General features: G+C 47.2%; 1 protein-coding gene and 1 long non-coding RNA gene across 2 annotated transcripts in view; one reads left to right on the forward strand and one right to left on the reverse strand.

Moving 5' to 3' along the window:
* LOC109283719 (uncharacterized) overlaps positions 1-6445 on the forward strand; it is a 44284-nt gene extending 37839 nt beyond the window's left edge. The window contains exon 3 of the long non-coding RNA XR_009456298.1: positions 4735-6445. This is a non-coding gene — a long non-coding RNA (uncharacterized LOC109283719). The remainder of the gene's footprint in view (positions 1-4734) is intronic.
* The window catches only part of TRAP1 (TNF receptor associated protein 1), a 54317-nt gene that overhangs the window by 27181 nt on the left and 12365 nt on the right, over positions 1-14771 (reverse strand). The gene's annotated exons all lie outside the window — the stretch shown is intronic.

The following is a 14771-nucleotide window of genomic DNA, read 5'->3' on the forward strand; positions in this document are numbered from 1 at the left end:
TTCCAAGGGAGGTGGTGCTCTCCCCTACCTTGGGGGTCTTTAAGAGGAGACTAAACAAGCATCTGGCTGGGGTCATCTAACCCCAGCACTCTTTCCTGCCCAGGGCAGGGGGTCGGACTCGATTATCTGCTGACGTCCCTTCTGACCCTAATATCTATGAATCTATACTACTGGACCCAGGACAGACACCTGTGGGATTCCTCCTGAAATCTCCTGCCATTCTGACATGGATCCATTTATAATTACACTTTGTTTTTGGCTATTGACCCAGTTTTCTATTAACCCTGTAGTAGTTTTATCTAGCCCACATTTCTCAGTTTATGACGTCACATGGGACTTTGTCAAAAGTCTTGCTGAAGTCCAGATACTGCACTTGATCCGAGCCTTCAAGAGGCCGAGAATCGATTACTATATATTGATTGTATTCTCTTCACCCACCCAACTAGTTATCTTGTTCTTGTTTGGCACAATTTATCCTTAGTAAAGCTGGCTGCTTACAATTAGCCTTTCCTCTTCTAAATGCTTGCAAATGGATATGCTCCCATAACTTCCCAGATGCTGAGGTGACACTAACTGTTCTGTAGTTCCCCAGGTGCATGTGTGCGTGTCAGCACATCTACATGAGATCTTTATTGTACAGTAGATTAATTAGCTGCACAGTAAACATCCGCATCTACAGGTGCACCTCTATTAAGCTGGAGTAAACCAATTTACTCCACAGCAAGATAGTACTTGTAAATAAGTACTGCTGCGTAGTTAAAAAAAACAAAAAAACAACTCTGCAGCAGCGTACAGGTAGACACTGCCCCGGCTGGGTGGGGCATGAAGGTGCTTCAAGCTGCCTGCTGGCTAGCTCTGCACTGAAGTAACTTTGTACCCCAGCCAGCCCCTCTGTGGCATACTGAGCCAGGGGAACAGCCCTAGGCTGGCAGGCTGACCCTCCAGACACCCTGCCAGCCAGGGCTACTCCAATCTGGTTTGATGTGCTGTGATTCTGGCTGCACAGGAAGACACGCACCCGGGAGCAATGAACTCCAATGCGATAAGCTCCTGAGTTTATTCATGTGCATTAATATGCACATGTAGATGCGTGCACATGAAGTTCATCAGGCCCTCTTCCTTCAAGTCCTGATATGCTTCCTTCCAATCTGTTCCATCTCCTACACTCCCCCCTTCCCGCCCCCTCAAACGCTAGTAAAATGCACCAATAACACCCAAGCATCTGGGTCAGAGAACTGGTATAGCAGTGCATAAACACACTGTAAGATTGGCTTCTACAGAAGCAGCTGCCACTGGTGTCAGAAGTGCACTGTGTGGGCTAGAAGGAAGAAGGGCTTGGACTGATTGTTATGCACCATCTAGCCAAACTCTGAAGACCAGCCTTTGGAAATCTGAGGTTTGTTAAGTCATAGCCATTTTTGTTTGAATTTACATTCCCTTGAGGACTGATCTATAACAAGGATGCTGCTATGACAGGAGGTCCTTGGACATCAGCAAAGTAAAGAAGAACCCTAGCAGAGCTCATTTACTTTGCCTCATCTTCAGGTTTCCCTCCTCACCTCCTCCAAATATTTGCTGAGGTAACATGGCAGAATTTCCAGCTCAGGGATGCCCTAACAAGTGGCGAGTTATTTCCAGGAAAATAATATTCCAAAGTGCAGCTGTTAACACAGGGGTCCAAACCACCGGTTCATTTCCTGTTCTATGTAAGGTTCCTTCTGACTTCTCAACCTGAAGCTCCCCCCTTTTGTATTTTGCTTCTGTAATTTGTTCCCTATACACTTTCCACAAGAGATTTCATCACAATAGACAGCAGATTAGTTAAATAAAGTTCTTGTTCACCTGAAAACTCCAGTTACCTAATGTCAGCCTCAGTTAATAGTAGGGTACTTCTCCACATCCTCCTCTGCTCTGTGTCACAAAAAGCAAGACCTTTCATCTGTCTAAAAAAGGCAGGGCCTATCAGCTTGGGCTGGGAAAACTGCATGCCAGGTAGGGTCTAAATAGCTGAAATGGTGGAAAAGCCAGAAAAAACAAAAATGGTATGGCAAAACCTCAGGAATCTGACAAGCTCTCTGTCCCCAGGCCACTAAGAGAAGTTATCATCATCTGGTTCAGGTTTTGTTCCTGCCAGACTGTGAACAGAAGTCTAAAACTCCTCTATGATCTACTTCTATTTATATCACAGCATGTCATTCCCAAATTCCAGTACCTTAAAAACAAAAATACCTGCTCTATGAATATACTTTGCTATTATAAAATGTCTGCCAAGTTCAGTGCTAGATGTTTAAGAAAAACTGCTGGAGACCAGTTTGATGAGAATGAATCACAACTGTAGCAAACACTGCTTACAACTTGCACATACCACTCCCCAAACAGTACAGCTGTCAAGTGCTAGACTTTAGGAAAGCTGATTTCAATGAACTCAGGCGTTTAGTCAAGGACACACTGCAGAGTAGGAGTTTTGAGCAGATGGGAGCCCAGGAAGGGTGGCTGTGCATTAAGGATATGATCCTTCGGGCACAGAGGGAGATGATCCCGATGTGGGGGAAAAGGGGGAAAGGGGCCAAGAGGCTTCCTTGGCTGACCAGAGAAACCCAGAGCAGCCTACGGGCAAAAAGGGGGGCATATAAAAAGTGGAAACGGGGAGAGACTACTAAAGAGGAGTATACCTCCTCTGCTCGCGCTTGTAGGCCCAGTTAGACAGGCCAAAGGTACCATGGAGCTGAGAATGGCATCCCAACTTAAGGATAACAAAGAATTGTTTTTTAGATATATAGGGAGTAAAAGGAAGGCACAGGCTGGAATTGGACCCCTACTAAATGGGCAGAAGCAATTGGTGACAGACAGGGGGGACAAGGCTGAACTCCTCAATGAGTTTTTTGCCTCAGTGTTCCTAAGCGAGGGGCAAGACAAGTCTCTCACTGGGATCATAGAGAGGCAGCAGGAGGGCGCCAGACTACCATGCGTAGACCCTGAGATGGTGCAGAGTCACTTGGAGGAACTGGATGCGTTTAAGTCGGCAGGCCCGGATGAGCTCCATTCGAGGGTACTGAAGGCACTGGCTGACATCACTGCACAGCCACTGGTGGGAATATTTGAACACTTGTGGCGCACGGGCCAGGTCCCGGAGGACTGGAAAAGGGCCAATGTGGTCCCCATTTTCAAGAAGGGGAGGAAGGAGGACCCAGGCAACTATAGGCCAGTCAGTCTCACCTCCATCCTTGGCAAAGTCTTTGAAAAAATTATCAAGGCTCACATTTGTGAGAGCCCGGCAGGAAAAATTATGCTGAGGGGAAACCAGCACAGGTTCGTAGCAGGTAGATCATGCCTGACTAATCTAATCTCTTCTTATGACCAGGTTACAAAACACCTGGACGCAGGAGTAGGGGTAGACATAGTTTACTTAGACTTCAGGAAGGCCTGCGATATGGTATCCCACCCCATACCGGTGAACAAGTTAAGAGGCTGTGACTTGGATGACTACACAGTCCAGAGGGTGGCGAATTGGCTAGAGGGTCGTACCCAGAGAGTCGTAGCGGATGGGTTGGTATCGAGCTGGAAGGGTGTGGGCAGTGGGGTCCCGCAGGGCTCGGTCCTTGGACTGATACTCTTCAATGTCTTCATCAGCGACTTGGACGAGTGAGTGAAGTGTACTCTGTCCAAGTTTGCGGATGACACAAAACTGTGGGGAGAAGTGGACACGCCGGAGGGCAGGGAACAGCTACAAGCAGACCTGGACAGGTTGGACAAATGGGCACAAAACAACAGAATGCAATTCAACAAGGAGAAGTGCAAAGTACTGCACCAAGGGAGGAAAAATGTCCAGCATACCTACTGCCTAGGAAATGACCTGCTTGGTGGCACGGAAGCGGAAAGGGATCTTGAAGTCCTAGCGGACTCCAAGATGAACATGAGTCGGCAGTGTGACGAAGTCATCAGGAAAGCTAATGGCACTTTATCGTGCATCAGCAGATGCATGACGAACAGAACCAAGGAGGTGATACTTCCCCTCTATCAGGCGCTGGTCAGACCGCACTGCATGCAATTTTGGGCGCCGCACTTCAAGAGGGATGTGGATAACCTGGAGAGGGTCCAGAGAAGGGCCCACTCGTATGGTTATGGGCTTGCAGGCCAAGCCCTATGAGGAGAGACTAGGGCACCTGGACATCTTCAGCCTCTGCAAGAGAAGGCTGAGAGGAGACCTTGTGGCTGCCTATAAGTTCATCACAGGGGCACAGAAGGGAACTGGTGAGGCTTTACTCACCAAGGTGCCCCTGGGGGGTTACAAGAAATAATGGCCACAAGCTAGCAGAGCGCAGATTTAGACTGGACATTAGGAAGAACTTCTTCACAGTTAGATTGGCCAAAATCTGGAATGGGCTCCCAAGGGAGGTGGTGCTCTCCCCTGCCCTGGGGGTCTTCAAGAGGAGGTTAGATGGGCATCTAGCTGGGGTCATCTAAACCCAGCACTCTTTCCTGCCTATGCAGGGGGTCGGACTCGATGATGTATTGAGGTCCCTTCCGACCCTAACATCTATGAATCTATGAAACAGGAAAGGTGCATGTAGGTGGCAAGTTATTTCCAGGAAAATAATGTTCCAAAGTGCAGGAAAATACTCAGACTAGGCAAAAAAAGGATGCAACTGCCTCTCACCCATCCTTTCCAGTGCACCCTTTCCCACAACAGCACAAACTTGCTTTCATGGTGCAATTCTCTCCTTTTTTCACCAGATGGCACTGCACCCAGCAAGCTCGCTAATCCAGTGCTTCTCAAACTATCTGATGTGGCGGACCTGGAATTTTTTTTTCTAGTGGGCCAGGGACCGGTGCCCAGTTCAGCTGGTGGCAGCAACTGCGTGTAACAGTGCTACACAAATGCACGACCAGCTGTTTCTTTCTCTTTCCTCACCTCGCATGATGTGACGTCACCTGGAGTGTTGGAACGTACGAACTGCGGTGCTATGACATATCAATGTTATGTTCTGAAAATATATTTTTCTTTCTTTCCTGGGAACTCGATGCGGAACAGCAACCGGTGGCTCGCGGACTGGCAATGGTCCACGGACCACCACTTTGAGAAGCACTAAGTCTAATCAACAAGTAGTATTGTAAGCACTCACATACTGTCCAGAAGATCAGAGTCCCGTATCTGCAAAGCAAGCCTTCCACAGGTTTGGACAATGAACAAGGCTGTCAGGAATCAAGGGACCCGGGGCTAAGAAAATGAACTCAAAGGAGAAACAGGCCAAATGTCTATTCTTCTCACTCAGCAGCTCACCCAGCACTCACTAACCCCTGCATTCCATCCACTTGTCTTTGTCACTCCTACACGTGTCTCTAGGAGTCTTAGCTAGGAACAGACTGCATGACCAAAGAAGTCAAAGTACCAGTATTTAAAAAAATATTTTCTACTTTGTTGCAGCCAATATCATCACAAATAGCAGTCATCTCCGTTCAGAATGCAATTTAGTTTCCATCACAAATCCAATTAAAGATTCCCTCTAAAACCCATAGGAAAAGCAGTGTTGGTTTCAAAACTAGTAGGTTCCATCAGGTGGCTGAGGAACACCTTTTCTAAAGAAAATGCCAATTTGTTTCATGGTGAGTTACAAAACTCAAGGGAAACCAGAACCAGAGTTTATATAGTTTACTGACTTTTGCAACTCTGTAGCAAAAAACAAACAAACCACAACACAGGAGGAAATAAGATTTAGTTCACTGCACTCCCCAACACTCAGATGTAGCATACAGCTCCAATATTTCACTGGCTGAAGATTAATTACAGAAGCTATTAACATATGACTCAGCAGGGGGTACATTAACTCACCCACATGGAATCGCATCCCCAGGGTTCAGAGGAAATGGAATGTCCTTCCAAAGATGTTCAGGGCTAGCGGTTAGTGAAGTCTCGTTTTGCAGATCTGTCCCTTACCAGGATTATAACTGGCTAAGAATCCTCTCTCAAAAATCTTTAAGTGCTATCAAAATTACTAATACATCTCTGTTAGATGCTCAGAAATTTCAGAATTACACTACAACACAGTGCCAAATTAATTAGCCCCCGCAAGCTGAATAAGTAGTGCTGAGCCAGCGTGGGCCCAATCTGGCCCAAGGACTGAGTGCAGCTCTGTGAAGCGTGCACCCAGGACGAGCCCCAAGTGCAGCCATGCGTACACCTGGGACCAACCCTGAGCATAGCTGCAGACAGCATGTGCCCAACACTAGCCCAGAGTAGATACCAGTGCACATGTCCAATTTCAGACCCGGGGGGAGCAGCACCAGGGGCTATGCATATCTTTGGCATCCCTGCACTACACTCCTCAAACTACACACCCCTACCCACCCTTAAGCCCCTCCCTTGAGTAGAGGCTAGGAAATTGCATGTGGAGACTTCTGCATTGAATAACACTTGTGGGCTGGCCTGGGGTATCTTGGGGTTAATAGCATGAAGTTCTATGCTTCTCTGTGGTACTAAGGACCACAAAATTCTTAATATAGAGCATGAACAAATGCTTTCAGGTAGTGAACCATTTTAGCAGGACTCTGTAACATTCTTGAATGTATACCGAGCTTCGGAGTTGGTGTGAATCATATGCAAGAAGTGGCCTAGATACTATAGGATTACACCAATCTTATGTTTGTGACTGCCAACTAAGTGAAGCTGTTTGGCATGGGTAAATGAAGCACTAAAGCCAGTGCTCTCAGTTGGGTCAGATAAGGTTGTGTGGATTTTAGAAAATCTATTTTTTTATATATTTTATACACACACACACACACACACACACACGAGGAACATAGGAAGTACCACAGCAAATCAGATTCAGGAGCCATCCTGTCCAGCATTCCATCTCCTGCTGTAACCAGCATGAGATACTGTGCAGGGAAGTGTACAAAACCATGAAGTAGGCAAACGTGCAGTATAACCTGCCCCCATGAAGGTACTGTCACTTTTATGAAGAATTCAGGAGACCAAAGGATATGGCCCAACTGGTTTACTGATTAAGAATCTCTGAATCTTGCTAAGATCTTGGCTTCAAAGACATCCTGTGGCAATGAATTCCAGCCTATGTTCATGTTGTGCAAAAACAACCAATTTGCTCATATATGATGCATAGCTTTCCCAACAAAATTAACCACTGGAAACTGGGTATCTAATGTGAGGAAATGTAGGGAACAGAGAAACTAATCATGAAGGAGCCAAGTTGTTTATCCCCTCTTCTTGAGCCAGGTGGGCAAACAGCAGCTGGAGACCAGAGCTGAGCAGTTCAGTTCCAGCAGAATCGGGCCTGAAAAGATATGAGAGCGAAATTGCACGGCCCCTCTTCTTGAAGCCAGGTGGGAAGCCAGCAGGACCTGCTGGAGCCAAACAGCCCAAGCCCCTCCTCCTGAGGTGGGTGGGCTCTCAGCTGACTCAGCAGGTGCTGCTAGCCATCTACCAGCCTCAGGAAGAGGGGTCCGGCAGTTTGGCTCCAGCAGGATCAGGCCCTCAGCTGATATGAAAGAAGTTTCTGGCTGCCCATTCAGCTTAAGAGGGGCTGGGTAGTTTAACTCAGCCAGCAGCCACCTACTGAGTCAGTTGAGGGCCAATCTTGGTGGAGTCAAACTGCTTGGCCCCTCAGGCCAGCCAGGCAGCCAGCAGCACCTGCCGCATCCTTCAGCTGTGTGTGCAGGAACGAGGGTTGATAGAGCAGCCACAGGTTTTTTGCTGTTCCCTTAATGCAGCTGCTTGTATTTTCTCTGCAAAATGCTTACTGATATTTTCAAGGAAAGATCTGTTTCATTTCACCTTCCACAAACAAGGTGCGCATCTTATTCAGGTGCATGTGTCATGCAAGAAAATGCAGTATTTCTTTTCATCCATTTTACTGCATCCAAACAGAAGTCTCTCAACCTTACCCAACTGTAAGTTTCAGTTTTGCAGTATCTTCCAACTCTTTCCTCCAAATCACCCAGCCATATATTATTTAAAGAAGCCATCAAGTCTTCCTCTGGCCCCCAAGATCAGATAGACACCAAGCCATCTGTTATACCATTCCTTCTAGATGAGAGATGTAAAGCTGGGTATCAACAGCACAGAGTATATAGCCTCCAGCTCCTTACCAAGTGGTTCCAGCAGCCTTGCTCACAGGCTGATGACTAAAGGCTCCTGCAGAAGAGAACCCATAGCTACTTCCTGGGTTACTGATGGGCTACTCCATTCTCACCTCCCAAATAGGTCAAGAAAATCTCAGCAGATGAACATTCAGGTCTCCGAATATCTCACCTTGTGCAGACTGCTCTCTCCTCGCACTGCTGAAGGGGCAGACAAATTTTGATGTAGCTAGGAGATCCTGCTGCATACATGGTTTGTGCTACCAATGAGCTCTTCAGGGTAAAAGTTAACATGCACAAGGTTTTCAAAGCACTGTGGAATTTGTGCAAGCAGCAAGACTTAGACATAGGTACTTGGGTGATGTCACTGGACTGCACAAGTAACAACCCCATCCCCCAACACATAACAATCACCAAAATGACATGGGGAAAGCAACCAAAATGGCTTGCTGGTACATGTTATAGATTAAAGATGTTAAATTAAACATTTTGCTCATACTCCTGTTGTGCATGGTATTTCTCACTCTTGCTGACTGTGGAATTCTGTCAGCAAATGCTAACTGCTCTGTGCAAAGACAGAGGCAGGAAAACCTGTGGTATGGGTGCCACCAAGTGGCATGGACAGCCTGTATGTGGCACTCAGAAGATCAGGGAGAGGGCAAGGACCACAGAAGTAGATAGGGCAGGGAACACAGAAAATCAGGCAGGGAGGAGAAAGCACAGCAGCAGATAGGGCAAGGGAAGGGAATTAGAGTGGCACTCAGCAAGGGTGTGGTACTTAATTTGTGGGACAAAGGTTGGCCCCTACTGTGTGAATAGACAGACCCACTTGGTATTTCACTATTTGCAACTTGGTACTTTAGAGAGGAACTGAAAGCCCCAGCTTGCCATAGGTGCATATGCTGAAGTTCACTTCATTTTTCTTTAGAGCCAATGCAATTTCATATTCCGTAAGAGGTTAAAACTGCCTTCCTCCGAGCTGAGGTACATCAAGCATACTGAGGAAGGCACATTATTACAGGACATCAGAGAAGCAGGGAGAGAGAACGTTCCTACTCAGAAAACTGTAGCATTACATGCAGTACACCAGAAACAGGCAGGCAACAGAGAGTGATTTAAAAGAGAACTTAACAGTTCTAATTGGGTTTGAGGTAAAAATTGCTCTATTTGCAAGCCTAAACTAAGACACAATTACCCAAGAGTGGGACAGTTTCATCAATAAAGGCACAACTAATTTGGCTTTCATTTGATTCCATGTCTGGAACCTGATGATGGCCCAAGGGTTAATATGCCCACTGCAAATCCCAAAAAGGGTAGATACGGACAAAGCAGAAACAGCAGTGAGTTGTATCTACTCTTCATTAAAAGAAACTGCGCTCTTATAGTTTCTTAGTTGTTAGGGGCTGGAAGTGACCTTACAGATCATTGGGTCCAGCTTCCCTGCACGTGGGCAGGAAAGACTGCTAGGATCAAATGATCCCAGCAAGATGGGAGTCAAGACTTTTTTGAAGAACTTCTGAGGGGAGCCTGTTCCAAACACTTGGCTTGTAAAGACGTTTTTCCTTATGCCTAGCCTGAAGCGAACTTCAATCAGCTTGTACCCATTATTTCTTGTCCTCCCCTTGGGGGCCTTGGTGAATAGATGCTTTCCCAAACCCTGATGTACACCTCCAATATACTTATAGGTTACAACCAAGTCCCCCTGAGTCTTAGCTTCTCCAGGCTGAACAATCCCAAGTCCTTCAGCCTCTCCTTATATATCTTGGTCTCCAGGCCTCTAATCATGCATGTGGCCCTCCTCTGGACTCGAGCTTCTCCACATCCTTCTTGAAGTGTGGTGCCCAAAACTGGACGCAGTACTCCAGTTCCAGTCTCACCAAGACAGAGTAAAGCAGGACAACATCCTTTGCCTTGCTCAAGATGCCTCAGTGGGTGCATGCCAGTGTTTGGTTAGCTCTGCCAGCTACAGCATTGCATTGGTGGCTCATGTTCATTTTGTTGTCAATCATGACACCCAGTTGTGGTGCTGGCAAGCAGAGCGCTGCCAAGCCTGGAAGTGTGTTGTGGGTTCTCTCTCCCCAGATGGAGTTTTCTACATTGTTCTGTATTGAATGACATCGGGTTGAAGTCTGCCCATTTCACAAGCCTGTCCAGGTTGGCCTGCATTGCCAGCCTGTCTTCAGGCATGACAACACTCCCCCATACTTTAGTATCATCAGGGAACTTTGCTAGCTTTCTTTTAATACCTGAATCCAAATCGTTAATGAATATGTTGAACAGCACTGTCCAAGTACTGACTTCTGAGGGACACCTTCACTGGTCACCTTCTTCCATGGCGACTCAGTTCTGTCAATCAGTACCCAATTTGACCATGAGGACATCATGGGAGATCAGGTCAAAGGCCTTTCTGAAGTCCAAGTATATGACATCAACCTCATTTCCTCTATCCAGGTGGCAAGTAACCTGATCATAGAAGGAAACGAGGTTGATCAGGCACAACCTGCCCATGACGAAGCCATGTTGGCTATCCTTCAGAACACTGTCTTCAGTTAGCCTGTGTGTGATGTTTTCTTTGATGACTTTCTCCAGGATTTCACCTGGGACTGAGGTCAAACTGACTGGCCTGTAGTTTCCTGGGACCTCCCTTCTCCCTTTCTTAAAGACAGGTACCACGCTGGCTTTTTTTCCAGTCTTCTGGGACCTCTCCCATGTGCCATGAGTCTTCAAATAACTTTGCCATCAGTCGTGCAATGATGTCAGTCAGTTCCTTTAGCACCCTTGGGTGTAGCTCTCAATACTACAGCCAGGAAAATGCAACAAAAACATGAAACTTAGGAAACAACACAGACAACCTCTGCATTAATGTTCTGGAGGGTTTGAGAATCCTTAAGTTACTGAATTGTATTGTCCAGCCACCACCCTGCCATTCAGTCTCTTCACATCCCTATTGCAACTGTAACAGTCACATGAAAGCACAATAAATGAAACTAATGCAGTAAGTAGTTTTGTCCTTTCCAAAAAAAATATTACCTTGTGTCCTTTCATACTTTACCTTGAGTCATCTATCCATCCCTTCCATTCTGTTCCCTCCTCCTGTACTTGCCTCTGTCATTGGTTCCTCAACCCCTTAACCGCCCAGCTACCTCATTCTCTGCTCCTCCCCTGCATACTTCTCTCTTGATGGTAAGAAACTCCAGCTTGAGTGATACTGGTCCATGAAGGAAGCTCCATTTCCTCTCTTCCCCTCCTCTGATATAGCAGAGAACTCAAGAGCAGGCACATAACCTGACTCTGCTTTCTTACTCCAAGTTTCTTGAAAAAGAAGGGCCCAACTCAAAAAAAAACAACTAGAACCAAGGGGGGGGGGGGGGGGGGGGGAGAAGCAGCACCAGTTCTGCACAGTCACCTCTTAGTGCTCTACAGGTCAGTGTTTGAGATTGTTTGCACTACCCTAAAAACTTGTGTCCAACTCTATGAGAAAAAGAAAAGTAAGCTCTTCCTTTTTCTCTTACTCAGCATCCCTTTCTCCAGGGGGCTGGAGTGGCAGTGGTGCTAAGGCACATAGTTGACAGTCCAGGGGTCACAAGTTTGAGGCCACAGCAGATTCCAATGAATCCACAAATTTTGCTTAATACTTTGTCAAAGGGATATGAAAGAGGAAGGAAAGGATCCCTTTCTCTATCTGCAGGACTAGCGTTAATGTCAGGTCAGGCCTCTCTTGGTCTGCTATCTGGTGTGATGTAAACCAGTACAGCCTGTACCATGGCCAGACTGTTGGCAACTAAGATGGCACCTCCACCTGGGCTTGCCTGGGTGAGAAGGATGTGTGGATACCCAACAGAACTAGAAACAAGACCTGTCAAAGGGCAGATGACCTCCCTGCAAGCCAACAGCCATCCATACCTGGAGAGATGGGTGCTACCACATCACTGTCTGAAGAATCACCAATGATGCAAAGCAACTCAACCAGGGTTGTTACAGCATCTAAGGTGCCCCAACAGTTGCAGCAGCCTCAGGACTGACTTGACTTGAGGACAAGACTGCTTCCTCTGTAGCCCCACTGCCAAAAAAATTAATCCACAGAAGCCACCTCTCTCCACACCAGCAATTCATTTCCAAGGAATGTGAAAAAAAATGGGGAGAGTCGCATCATGCATAGAAAATGACAAAAGCTCTCTACAGTGAACTCTTGTAACCAAAATTGCTACTTTTACTCCAGCAGCAGAGAGCAAAAGCACTGGAGAGGCAGACGGCATAGAGCTGCCTGCTGGAGTTATCCCAACCGGTACATAGCTTAACAGTGAGTTACCTGCCAACTCATCAGCAAGTCAACAGAGTGTCAGCTGGACTCAGCTTGTCCTGACTGAGAAGGTGGGGCTGGGGGAGAGAATCAACAAGGAAAGGGCTCTCCTCTAACTGCACCAGCCTCCCCAGCTAAGCTGATTAGGAGGGGAGTTCTGTTTATGAGATTTCAGGCCCCAACAAAAGCAGGGTTTTGCTCAAGATGAGTTCCCTCCACAAAATGCGTCGCAGCACCTGGCCACCCTTCCAGCACAGAAGTATACACTTCAGTGGGGTGCATGCAGAGATTTTGAAAAGTGCTTTGGGTCTCAACAATGTAAAAGGCACAATAAGAAAAGCCAAAGGTGGTTCCAGGGAAGAGGCCGGAGTATGGCGATTCCTCCCCAGGGCAGAAATCTGAAAGCCCGTCTGTGACAGACTATGGTTTTGTTGTAATACTTCCGGTTTGTGTATGTTCATGCTACAATAATGTCACATACCTCAGTTTCCTTGACTAACTTGTACTGAGGGAAATAAGGCATTAAAAGATAGAAGCCAGCATTGTCTGGCCTTTGCCACAGAATTTATTTTCAATTGAATAGCTTTGCTAATGCTTCAGGTGGGCTTAAGGAGGTGACACTTGGGAGCTGTCAAGGGAATAGATAGAAACAAGCATGATAGTGAATGGAACAGCCCAAAGAGCTAAATTTATCTTAAGACAATGGCTTTCAAACTTTTTTCATTTGTGGACCTCTAAAAAATTTTGAATGGAGGTGCGGACCCCTTTGAATTATAAGTATGGGTGTGACAGGGGGCTATCCCCTGGCAGATCTTTACGTCAGCACGCCCACCTGCCCTGGGCAGTCTGCCCACTTACCTTGCCTGCCATGACTTGTTGTAATGAAAATAATTAGATAGTTCTAGGCAAGAGGCTGCCCTCTTAATGCCCTAATACACAGGACGTACTACACAACTCCAGCCTTCCCTTATTGTGTCCCAAGCCTCGCAGATGTTACACTGTTGTTATCAACTCTATGTGCCCCCTTAGTGCTGAGCCCTCCAGCTCCTGTGTCCCTACTCCACTTGGGCATTTCTCTTTCTGGTGCCCGGCTCTATACACCTCTCTCTCCAGCACCTGGTTCTGTGTGTCCATCACTGGGCTCTGCCCAAGTCATGTGCCCTTTTCTCCAAGCACCAATGAGGCCTCCAAACCTCCCCTTATAGCCTCATCCCAGGCCACTGGATCAACCAAATACAAGCATAAGTCCCTGGGCTGTAACATAAATACTAACAATAAATATAACACTTTGTCCCTATAAGAGGACAAACTTGCAACCTTCAGCTAGCATGCTCCCTGTCCCAGGGTACATGAGAAGCTCCTGGAGTCTTGCTGTAATTAGGTAATCACGCAGGCAGCACCAGGTCTCAGGTACCACCCCCATGCAGTAGCTCCTTCCCCTGGCAGGTGGCAGAGAAAGACTGCCAGCTACCTCCAGCCTGATCTTTATGTATCCACAGGGCCCTGCTGCTTTACAGGCACCTAACTGCCTGAAGGTGCGTGTGGCCCTCCATTAGGCTGTTGCCTCAGTAACCCACAGCCATGGAGCTCTGCTTAAACCATAGTGCTCCCGGGTCAGGCTGCTTCAGCCTTAAAGGAGCAGGCACACCTTAGTGCCCTGCTACAGTGGGTATTCACATACTTCTGATGGATCAGTCTTTTTTTGTGAACCCAACAGTCTGTAGACCCTCAGGGGTCTGTGGACCACAGGTTGAAAACCTTAAGGTGTTTGGAGTGGTATGGACTGGAGAGAAAACAGCTGAGCTAGTTTTGGGGTAATCAAGTCTCTGCCAACTGGACTGGAGACAGAGGGGCTGCTTAACCCATGGGGGATGAGGTAGAAGACAGTCTTTTGGCTGTGTGGCTTTTGTCCCCCATAAATGCCTTTATTGAAGAGAAGCAGTCTGCTTTTGCTGCCGGGACTTCCCTTTGAAGTGGTGAAGTCCACTGGGAGCCGAACCAGGAGAGAGTTCTCCAAGACATGGCCATGGATAGCCAGGGAAGGAGAGGGACAAAACAGCCAAGGTCTCAAGAGCTGGAAGGAACCGGGGCTTCCCCACTCTAGAAGTTGCACCTGGGTTGGCTTGTTGGGGGAGGGTACTCAGACAGACAAGATAAGGCTAGGGGTTGTGAGCAAGTGCTCCCCTGGGGGAATCCATGACACCTTCATCAAATTTCAGGGTTACAGCTTCACAATCCAGTGTCATACCCAAGCCAGACCAATCACGCAGAAACAACTGTGAAGGGGCCAACCACACAGGCTGGCTATAGAGATTGACACCTCTCAGCTTCTAGTTAACTTCTACTAGAACAACATCAAATCAAGTAGAAGGAGAAG

This window comes from Alligator mississippiensis, chromosome 13, assembly GCF_030867095.1.
Source record: "Alligator mississippiensis isolate rAllMis1 chromosome 13, rAllMis1, whole genome shotgun sequence".
NCBI classification, from domain to species: domain Eukaryota; kingdom Metazoa; phylum Chordata; order Crocodylia; family Alligatoridae; genus Alligator; species Alligator mississippiensis.